Genomic DNA, 10,762 nt, shown 5'->3' with positions numbered 1-10,762 from the left:
TGTAATACCCATCACTGCATATGCCTACCTGTTGTGTTCAGTGCACCCACCTCATCACTGCATATTCCTACATGTTGTGTTCAGTGCACCCACCTACCTATGTGAGTGCACACACTGTGATATACCACCAGTGCCACTGCCAGGCCCAGCACATTCAGTGACTACCTGTGTGTGTGCCAGGTGCACATTGTAATACTCACTGCATATACCTACCTGTTCACAGTGCACCCACCTACCTACGTGAGCTGAGCGCATGCAGTGTCACTGTGCCTGTCCGCCACCTGTCTGTGTGTGACAGGTGCATATTGTAATACCCAGTACTGCATATACCTACCTACCTGTTGTTCACAGTGCACCCACCTTCCTACGTGAGCCCACGCAGTGTCACTGTGCCTGTCTGCTACCTCTCTGTGTGTGACAGGTGCACATTGTTATACCCATTACTGCATATACCTACCTACCTGTTGTTCACAGTGCACCCACCTACCTACGTGAGTTGAGCGCACGCAGTGTCACTGTGCCTGTCCGCTACCTGTCTGTGTGTCACAGGTGCACATTGTAATACCCAGTACTGCATATACCTACCTACCTGTTGTTCACAGTGCACCCACCTACCTACGTGAGCGCATGCAGTATCACTGTGCCTGTCCGCTACCTGTCTGTGTGTGACAGGTGCACATTGTAATACCCATTACTGCATATACCTACCTACCTGTTGTTCACAGTGCACACTCCTACCCATGTATATAAATTACTCAATGCGCTGATTTTACTACAACAAGTGTGAGTGCAATTGCTTTTTAAAAAATAATTAGATTTTAGCAGTATTGCGCTATGTGGGTTTTTTTCTCACTGAGGTCATGATTAAGAAGGCAGCTATTGTATGAAGAAATGCCTGGCTGGTGCTTGTGACGAAATACACTGCTGGAGAGGTGGGGAACGACCTGAGAGCGGGCTAGCGAGCTTGTCGGGGGCTAAGTCTCCTGGCCCCCTCAATATATTCTAAATTCTTGTGTTCAGTATAGACCGTAATCGTATGTTCTGCCCCTTCGAGCCAATGGCACCATTGCTCAAACGCGAGTTTGATGGCCAACAACTCTCAGTTTCCAATATCATAATTTCTCTCGGCGGGAGAAAACTTCCGAGAGAAAAATGCACACGGATGCAATCTGCCCTGAAGTGTTGAGACAGTACAGCCCCAACCCCAACCTCTGATGCATCCACCTCCACAATAAAGGGAAAAGTGACATCAACATGCCGCAAAATGGGGGCGGAACAAAACAACTTTTTCAATGATGAAAAGGCAGAATGCGCTTCAGCTGACCAATTATAAGTGTCTGCCCCCTTCTTGGTAAGTTCCGTGAGAGGTGACACTACAGAAGAAAATCCCTTGATGAATTTTCTATAATAATTGGCAAAGCCAAGGAACCTCTGGAGTGCCTTCAGGCCTAAAGGCTGTGGCCACTCCAGCACAGCAGATACTTTTTTGGGGTCCATGGAGAGTCCGGCGGTAGAAATGATATATCCCAAAAAGGGAACCTCAGACACTTCAAAGAGGCATTTCTCTAGTTTTGCATATAAAGAATTCTGCCTCAGTTTCCTTAAAACAAACTTTACATGCTCCCTGTGTTCAGCCAAATTGGGAGAGAAAATTGTTGTCCAGGTAAACAAGGACGAACCGCCCTAGGACTTCTCTGAAGACCTCATTGATCAACTCCTAGAAGACGGCGGGAGCGTTACACAACCCGAAGGGCATGACTAGATACTCGTAGTGCCCGTCGGGTGTGTTGAACGCCGTCTTCCATTCGTCACCCTCCCTTATGCATACCAGGTTGTATGCTCCTCTTAGGTCGAGATTAGAGAAGATACATGCATCAGTAACCTGGAAAAACAAGTCATCGATTAAAGGGAGTGTATAACGATTTTTTATAGTGATCTTGTTTAACCCTCTGTAATTAATACATGGCCGGAGCCCACCGTCCTTCTTTTGTACAAAAAAGAATCCTGCTCCGGCCGGAAACTTTGAAGGATGGATGAACCCCTTGGCCAAGTTTTCTTTAATGTAATCCTGCATAGCAAGTTTTTCAGGACCAGAAAGGTTATATAAATGGCCTCTAGGGGGCATACAACCTGGTCTTAACTCAATGGGACAGTCAAAACTTCTATGCGGAGGAAGTTTGTCTGCCGCTTTGGGACAAAAGACATCAGTGAATTCAGTATATGGTGCGGGCAATCCTTCCATTTGAACCTTGGTAATGCAAACAGCAACTTTCTCCAAGCAATGATGATGACAGAAGGAGGACCAGCTTAATAGCTGCCCGGAACTCCAGTCAATCTGAGGGGAGTGCTTTTGCAACCATGGCATACCAAGGATCACTGTGGAAGTGGCCATCTTGAGCACAAAAAATTGTATTTGCTCCTTATGAAGTACCCCCACTTGACATAACAATACAGGAGTCTGGGACAGAGGTTGTTTCCCCTGAAGTGGAGAGTCATCCACTGCAGTAACAAAAATCTGTCTGTTCAAAGAAACAATGGGAATTCCCAACCTCATAGCGAAATCATAATCTATAAAATTGGCTGCTGAGCCCGAGTCTATGAATGCCTGGGTAGACAAAACTCGATCTTCCCAGGTAATAGAACATGGGAGAAGTAAACGATTCTCATTTAGAGGTAACACAGGCTTGCCTAGGGTAGTACCTCTAGCTACACCTAGGCGGCAGAGTTTTCCGCCTTCTTGGGGCAATTCTGTAACACATGGCCCTTCTCCGCACAGTATAAGCAGAGCCTCTCTGTTCGTCTCCGATTTTTCTCTACCTCAGACAATCTGGAATGTCCGATCTGCATCGGCTCAACCTGAGGAAGAGAAGGAGATGGAGAAGGAGAGGTGATAAAGACGGATCTCCCCGAGAATCTACCTCGAGTTTGTCTTTGATAACGAACCCGGCGATCTATTTTGAACTGCTAATGAGATCGCATCGTCAATAGTCTTAGGTTCTGGATGACTTAACATAAGATCAGCAACCGCATCAGATAATCCCGTTAAAAAACAATCCAATAGGGCAAACTGTCCCCATCTAGCCGACACAGCCCACCTTCTAAATTCTGCAGCGTACATCTCAACGGTGTTATGCCCCTGCCTGAGGGTTTTGAGTTTCCTCTCAGCCGTAACTGCTATATCGGGATTGTCATATATAATCGCCATGGTTTTAAAAAATTCCTGAACAGATGCCAACGCCTCATGACCACTAGGGAGACTGTAAGCCCATGTCTGTGAATCCCCAGATAATAAAGTTTTAATAAAAGTCACTCTCTGACTCTCAGTTCCTGAAAACGTAGGTCGTAACTCAAAATACGAAAGGCAGCGATTTCTAAAATTCTGAAAATCAGACCTGTGCCCTGAAAACTTTTCAGGGAGAGGTATTCTGGGCTCTATAACAACAGGGGATGGCACTGGTGCATTAGTTGCCTGAAGGATGCGCACCACCTCAGACAACTGGTTGATCTGTGTCTGTTGAGCGTTAACCGTGTTGGTTAGGCCGTTAACGGCCGTGGTCAAAAGTTCAACCTGACTGCACAGTGCCTCCATAGACATTTTTTGGTCTGCTGTTTTGTAACGATTGGTGTCAGCAAATACAGAGTTCTGATTATTTGGTGATCTGCAGTATCACCAAATAATGCAGATACTATATCTGATTATATGGTGATCTGCAGAATCACCAATAATACAAATATAGCAACACTAAGGAAGTAACGTGACCTTAGTCACACTTTATTGCACTGAGTGTAGTGATTGGTGCAAACAGTTAGTACTATCAACACCTCACCAGAGGAACTGGTGGGTACTAACAGTACGGAGCCCCTCACCAGAGACAAGGGCTCCCTGGGGAGAGTAGAGAGGTCAGACTAATCGATTCAGCAACAGACAGGCAGATCAGGTACAAATACAGAAGGCAGAGGCAGAACGATATTCAGGCAGGGTTGGCAACAAGATCAGATGGGCAAAGGTACAGAATCAGAAGACAGAGGCAGAACGGTATTCAGGCAGGGTTGGCAACAAGATCAGATGGGCAAAAGTACAGAATCAGAGAGCAGAGATTGGTCAGAGCAAGCCAGAGTCATACACAGAAAATAACACAATAATAAGGTCACGAAATAGCTATAGAATTATTCCTATCTTGTGTGAAATCCCGTTTCCTCCCGGATCAAAGCACACCGGAACTATCTAAGGTCTGAGCGCTAACATGAGGTATTCGCAACAGCAGACAAGTTGCGACTGACTCCTCCGGGCTTAAGAGCCCGAGGAGACCCTGAGGCACGCCCCCCCCCTACGCCCAGCCAATCAGCAGCGGCGGACGCCTGGCGTGACGTCAGCCGACCCGCAGGTCAGCTGATACGCCTCCTTGCCGCATAAAGGTCGCAACGGTGAGCGCGCGCACGCGCCAATGCGATCCTATGTGCAGATGATAGAACTGTCCTCAGCGTGCTAGACGCCCAAGGCACGGGAGTACCGTTCGTTAGGGAGGTAGAGGCAGCTGCGGTGGCAGCGTGGTTCGCCGCAGCTGCCTCCTTACTATTTATTACAGTAAGCATACGGGATCAAGTTGCTGATGGTGCCTTCACTGCGACTCACCAGGTTGGTCACCTCCTCAAACGGCCGCATGAGCTTGCATGCATTTCGCATCAGTGTCCAGTTGTTGGGCCAGAACATCCCCATCTCCCCAGATTGTGTCCTTTTACTGTAATTGTACATGTACTGGGTGACGGCTTTCTCCTGTTCTAGCAGGCGAGAGAACATGACCAGGGTCGAATTCCAGCGAGTCGGGCTATCACATATCAAGCGTCTCACCGGCAAGTTGTTACTCCGCTGAATGTCCGCAAAGCGTACCATGGCCGTTTAAGACTGCCTGAAATACCCACACAACTTCCTGGCCTGCTTCAGGATGTCCTCTAAGCCTGGGTACTTTGACACAAATCTTTGAATGACTAGATTCAGCACATGTGCCATGCAGGGTACATGTGTCAGCTTTCCCAAATTCAAAGCAGAAAGGAGATTGCTGCCGTTGTCACACACCACGTTGCCGATCTCCAGCTGGTGCGGGGTCAGCCACTGATCCACCTGTTTGTTAAGAGTAGCCAGGAGAGCTGCTCCAGTGTGACTCTCCGCTTTGAGGCAAGACATTTATATTATGGTGTGACACTGTCGTACCTGGCATGCAGCATAGGCCCTGTGGAGATGGGGCTGTGTAGCTGGAGAGGAGATCGCAGCACCAGTAGAGTTGAACTGCCACTCAGCCAATGAGGAGGACGACAGCGAAGAGGATGTAGCAGGAGGAGAGGAGGTGGCAGGAGGCCTGCCTGCAAGCCATGGAGGTGTCACAAGTGGGTCCGCTGCACAGCCACGTACTCCCTGCTTGCCATCGGTCACCATGTTGACCCAATGGGCTGTGTAAGTTATGTACCTGCCCTGACCGTGCTTGGCAGACCAGGCATCCATGGTCAGGTGGACCCTTCACCCAACACTGTGTGCCAGAGATGACACCACTTGCCTCTCAACTTCACGGTACAGTTTGGATATCGTCTTTTTAGAAAAATAATTGTGACCTGGTATCTTCCACTGCTGTGTCCCAATGGCCACAAATTTACAGAAGGCCTCAGAGTCCACCAGCTTGTATGGTAACAGCTGGCGAGCTAACAGATCCGCCACGCCAGCTGTCAGATGCCGGGCAAGGGGGTGACTGGCGGAATTGGCTTCTTCCGCTCAAAGATTTCCTTCATGGACACCTGACTGCTGCTGTGGGCAGAGGAGCAGGAACTGCTCAAGGTCAGAGGCGGAGTGGAGGAGGGTGGCTGTGAAGGTGCAAGGGAGAAAGCGGCTGAAGATGCTGCACCTGAAGGAGGAAGAGGAGAAGGAGGGTGGCTTTTCTTTTGTGTGCTGCTTTTGCTGAGGTGCTCTTCCCATTGCAATTTGTGCCTTTTCTCCATGTGCCTTCGTAAGGCACTTGTCCTTACGCGAGTGTTGGCCTTTCCACGGCTCAATTTTTGGAGGCAGAGAGAACAGATGGCATTGCTCTGATCTGAGGCAGACACATTAAAACATTTCCAAACCGCTGAGCCACCCTGGGGTGATGGCACTATGGTGGCATCAGCAGCTGACGTCTCCTCCTACTCCTCTCTGACTCCCCCTCTGAACTGTCCCCTTGGTCATCTTGTCTATTAGGAACCCATGTGGGATCCGTATCATCATAATCATCATAATCATCCTGCCCAGCTTCGCTTGCCTCAGACACCTCCAAAACTGCACCAACAGCAGGTACTTCATCATCCTCCTCCTCACACATTACGTCCATAGTGCCGCCACCTAACTCAGACATATGAGGTGGTGTAACTTGCTTAGCGCCTTCATCTTGTTGTAACAATAATGGCTGTGAATCAGTTAATTCCCCACCATTTAACTCCTGTGAAGTGTCAAATGCAATGGATGTGGTGCTTGTAGTAGCGCTGGTGGCTGCAGAAGATGAGGTGTTCTGTGTTAAATAGTCAACCACGTCCTGACAATCTTGGGAGTTGATGGGACTTGCCTTCTTCTGAGCACTGTACTTTGGGCCAGGGCCGCACAAAATCACATCAACACGACCTCGCACAGACCTGCCGGGTGGCCTTCTTCTGGGTCTGCCTCTACCTCTGCCTGTTTTGTCCGTTGTGTCCATATCGGAGGGTGATGAAGTGAAAGGTATGCACTGACTTGACTAATACAATGTGCAGCCACACAGGTGCAGTTAATATTTATGCACGGAGTGATAAATCACACTGCGTGCACTCACGTAGGTAGATGTGTGCACTAAACACAACAGGTAGGTATATGCATTGATGAGGTGGGTGCACTGAACACAACAGTGATGGGTATTACAATGTGCACCTGTCACACACAGACAGGTAGCGGACAGGCACAGTGACACTCAACTCACGTAGGTAGGTGGGTGCACTGTGAACAACAGGTAGGTAGGTATATGCAGTGATGGGTATTACAATGTGCGGTAAAAGGATTATGAAGTCGGCACTGCTGAAAGCTACATATTTATTCCACAGGTAGAAATTTTTTTTACATCACGTGCAGATAATAGAAGGTACACATACCATGTATTGAAGGCTGTGAGCTGGTGGTGGGTGCTGGGTGCAGGTTTAGCCTTACGGCCGTTTCGCGCTTTCTATGCGCTTCTATGCGCAGCCTCCGTAGAAGCGCATAGAAAGCGTGAAACGGCCGTAAGGCTAAACCTGCACCCAGCACCCACCACCAGCTCACAGCCTTCAATACATGGTATGTGTACCTTCTATTATCTGCACGTGATGTAAAAAAAATTTCTACCTATGGAATAAATATGTAGCTTTCAGCAGTGCCGACTTCATAATCCTTTTACCTCACATCCAGTAACTGACTAAGCCTGTCTGAGCACGCTGATCAAGACCACAGACCAGTCCTGCCAAGACCCTGCTGGTACATTCTATGTAGATATAGCTGCAGTGCCGACCTCTCCTCATATCCTCTGTGCCTCGTATTACAATGTGCACCTGTCACACACAGACAGGTAGCGGACAGGCACAGTGACACTGCGTACGCTCAATTCACGTAGGTAGGTGGGTGCACTGTGAACAACAGGTAGGTAGGTACATGCAGTATTGGGTATTACAATTTGCACCTGTCACACACACAGGTAGTCCCTGAATGTGCTGGGCCTGGCAGTGGCACACACACAGTATGAATTATCAAGGCTGTCTATGCAACACAAGTGTCAGTGGGACACACAGAAAAAAAAGATTATCTCTCAAAAGAGCTGTTAAGGGGTGCTGTTTTAGCAATAAGAATCAGCAAGGAGCAAGCTAACCAGCCTACAAGAGCCTAACTAATTTCTCCCTATGAGAGTTTGCAGCAGCAGCAGCAGGTGTCCCTTCTCTATTTACTGCAGGCACACAAGTAAAATGGCAGGCGATGCCTGCCTTTTATAAGGGGGGAGTGGCTCCAGGGGGGAGTGTAGCCTGATTGGCTACAATGTGCCTGCTGACTGTGATGTAGATGGTCAAAGTTGACCCTAATGGTGCATTATGGGGGCGAACCGAACTTCCGGAAAAGTTCGCGGTTCTCTGCCGGCGAACTGTTCGGGCCATCTCTAGTCTTATTATCTTTTGGGAGACAGCTTATGTCATTTCCCATCAAAAAATACTTGCTGGTTGAATAAGAGTAACTTTAAGTCAAAATTTGCCGGGGGTATGAATAAATATTGATAGCACTGTATATGGGCAAAGGCATGGACACCCCCTGGGAAAAATGCAATAAGCAATGTGGACAACATGTTGATATTCCAGCAGACCAACAAATGGAGGAAGAAACAGGAAAAACAAGGGGGGGGGGGGATAACTAGAGTCAGGTAAAGGTGGCCACACACCATACAATTTTTTAACTATCTGTTCAATTTAAGAATTGCAATCAATTTTTCTATATGTATCATTTCAAAAATATGACCAATGTACCACACACCTACGTTCAATTTTTTCCTCAATTATGATAAAAAATGATTGGAAACTCAGAGGAAATTGCTAGGGTGTGTATATTAATAAATTAACAATCCAACACACACCATACAATCTGTAGTAGAAATTGAAGAGAAATATCTGGCATTCCAGATCGATTTGAATCGAAAAAAACGGGAAATCCGATCGGATTTTTCAGTCGAATGAAAAAACAGCTTTCGATTTTTTCGAGAGATACAATCGTTTTTATTGAATTACTGTAAAATCGGATCATTTTATTGTATCGTATATGGCCACCTTAATGGTGGCCATACACGGTACAATAAAAATGTTAGATTTTCCCGTTTATTCGATCTAAATTATCGAATTGAATGAAAGTTCAAAATTATTTTTTTTTCGATCAAGAAATTCGAATGATTATCCCGTTTTTTCGGGAAAAATGATCGGACATGCTGGAAAAATCTTTATATTCGATCTAACTGAATAATCGAACTAAATTATCGAATTGAAAAATTGTACCATGTATGGCCACCTTTAGACAGATCTCTCGGAGACAGAGAGGAAGAAGGGGAGTGAGAGAAGTGAAGGTGGAGATTAAGGAAACAAGGCTTAACAAAGAAATTCTTGCAATAACTGTTCAAGAACTGCTTTACTGGAAAAAGGAAGATGAAGCAGGAAAAAAAAGTTATTGCAAGAAAAAGGAAATTCCAACCAAGGTACAGTATTGTGTAAAACCAAAAAGCTGATACCATGTTGCAACTCAAATGAAACAATGTCCAGAGGAAGAACAGTATATTTGCAGACATGCAAGGAAGAAAAGATCGCCCTCCATTTGACACCTTCCTGCATTTTTATTAGATCTGCCTTCAATTAATTCAATTTTTCAAACTTCAATTAAAGATGATTCAGACTAAAATAAAATCTGGCATGAAATTATTTTTGCACCTCATTGCCCAAAGATTGGAGCCAGATTATTTAACTTATTAATGTGTATGTGTAACAGAAACAATTCTAGCAAGAACACAATTAGTTGTTTTGATATGTGTCAGTTTAACTTTTTAACCACTTTTGAATATCAAAACTGTTTTGTACTGTTTTATTTAGCATGCATAGGTTGTTTTAGTAAGTGCCATGCATACAATTATTGGAATAAATTGACACTAGTATTTTACTAATATTATAAATGCGAACATTTGGATGTTTGTTACTCAATCAGGCAACAATGGCTGAATGGATTAGAATGACATTTGGCACACACATAGTACATAACCTGGAACAACATATAGGATAATTTTTATCCCCATAATTAAAAAGTGGGCAGAGACAAATACAAATTTCACTGGGAAAATGTAAACTACAGCCATTCTTACACTGTTAATGGCAGAGTTCTCAAACTTTCGGTCACTGGGTGACTGGGATTAATATTCAGAAAAGAAAGTGGGTGGAGCCTACAAAAGCCTATCAGAATTCACCTATTGATTTGCAAGGGGAACATTTAATTGCTGACATTTTTGCACTGTTAATGGCACAAACCTCAAACCTGGTACAGTTGGTCATTGGGTGACTGGGGTTCAAATTCAGAAAAGGGGGTGGAGCCACAAACAGCCAATCAGATTTGTTTCATTTCAATGCAAATTATTGATGCCAAAGACTGCAAAGCTCACAAACTTGGTCATTGAGTAACTGAGTAATTGTTTGTTAGGGTTAGAAAGTGGGTGCAGCCAACACCAGCCAAATACATACCCAGGCAACGCTGGGTCATCAGTGGGCAGAAATAAGCCATTCTTACACTGATAATGGTAGGGTTCTCAAACTTTGCACAGTTGGTCACTGGGTGGCTGGGATTAATATTCATAAAAGTGGATTGAGCCTACAAAAGCCTATCAAAATTCACCTATTGATTTTCAAGGGGAATATTTAATTGCTGCCATTCTTGCACTGTTAATGGCACGAGCCTCAAACCTGGAACAGTTGGTCATTAAATGACTGGGGTTCAAGTTCAGAAAAGGGGATGGAGCCTCGGCCAATCAGATTTGTTTCATTTCAATGCAAATTATTGATGCCAAAGACCACAAAGCTCACAAACAAGGTCATTGAGTAATTGTGTGTTAAGGTTAGAAAAAGTGGGTGGAGCCAACACCAGACAAATGGATAAATGGGCAATGCCAGGCCATCAGCTAGTATAAAATATGAGGAACAAATAGAATATTACCTGTAAACTGTGGTGAACATAGCT

The sequence above is a fragment of the Hyperolius riggenbachi genome, chromosome 5, assembly GCF_040937935.1.
Source record: "Hyperolius riggenbachi isolate aHypRig1 chromosome 5, aHypRig1.pri, whole genome shotgun sequence".
Classification (NCBI taxonomy): domain Eukaryota; kingdom Metazoa; phylum Chordata; class Amphibia; order Anura; family Hyperoliidae; genus Hyperolius; species Hyperolius riggenbachi.
Note: the sequence above shows the minus strand (reverse complement) of the source record.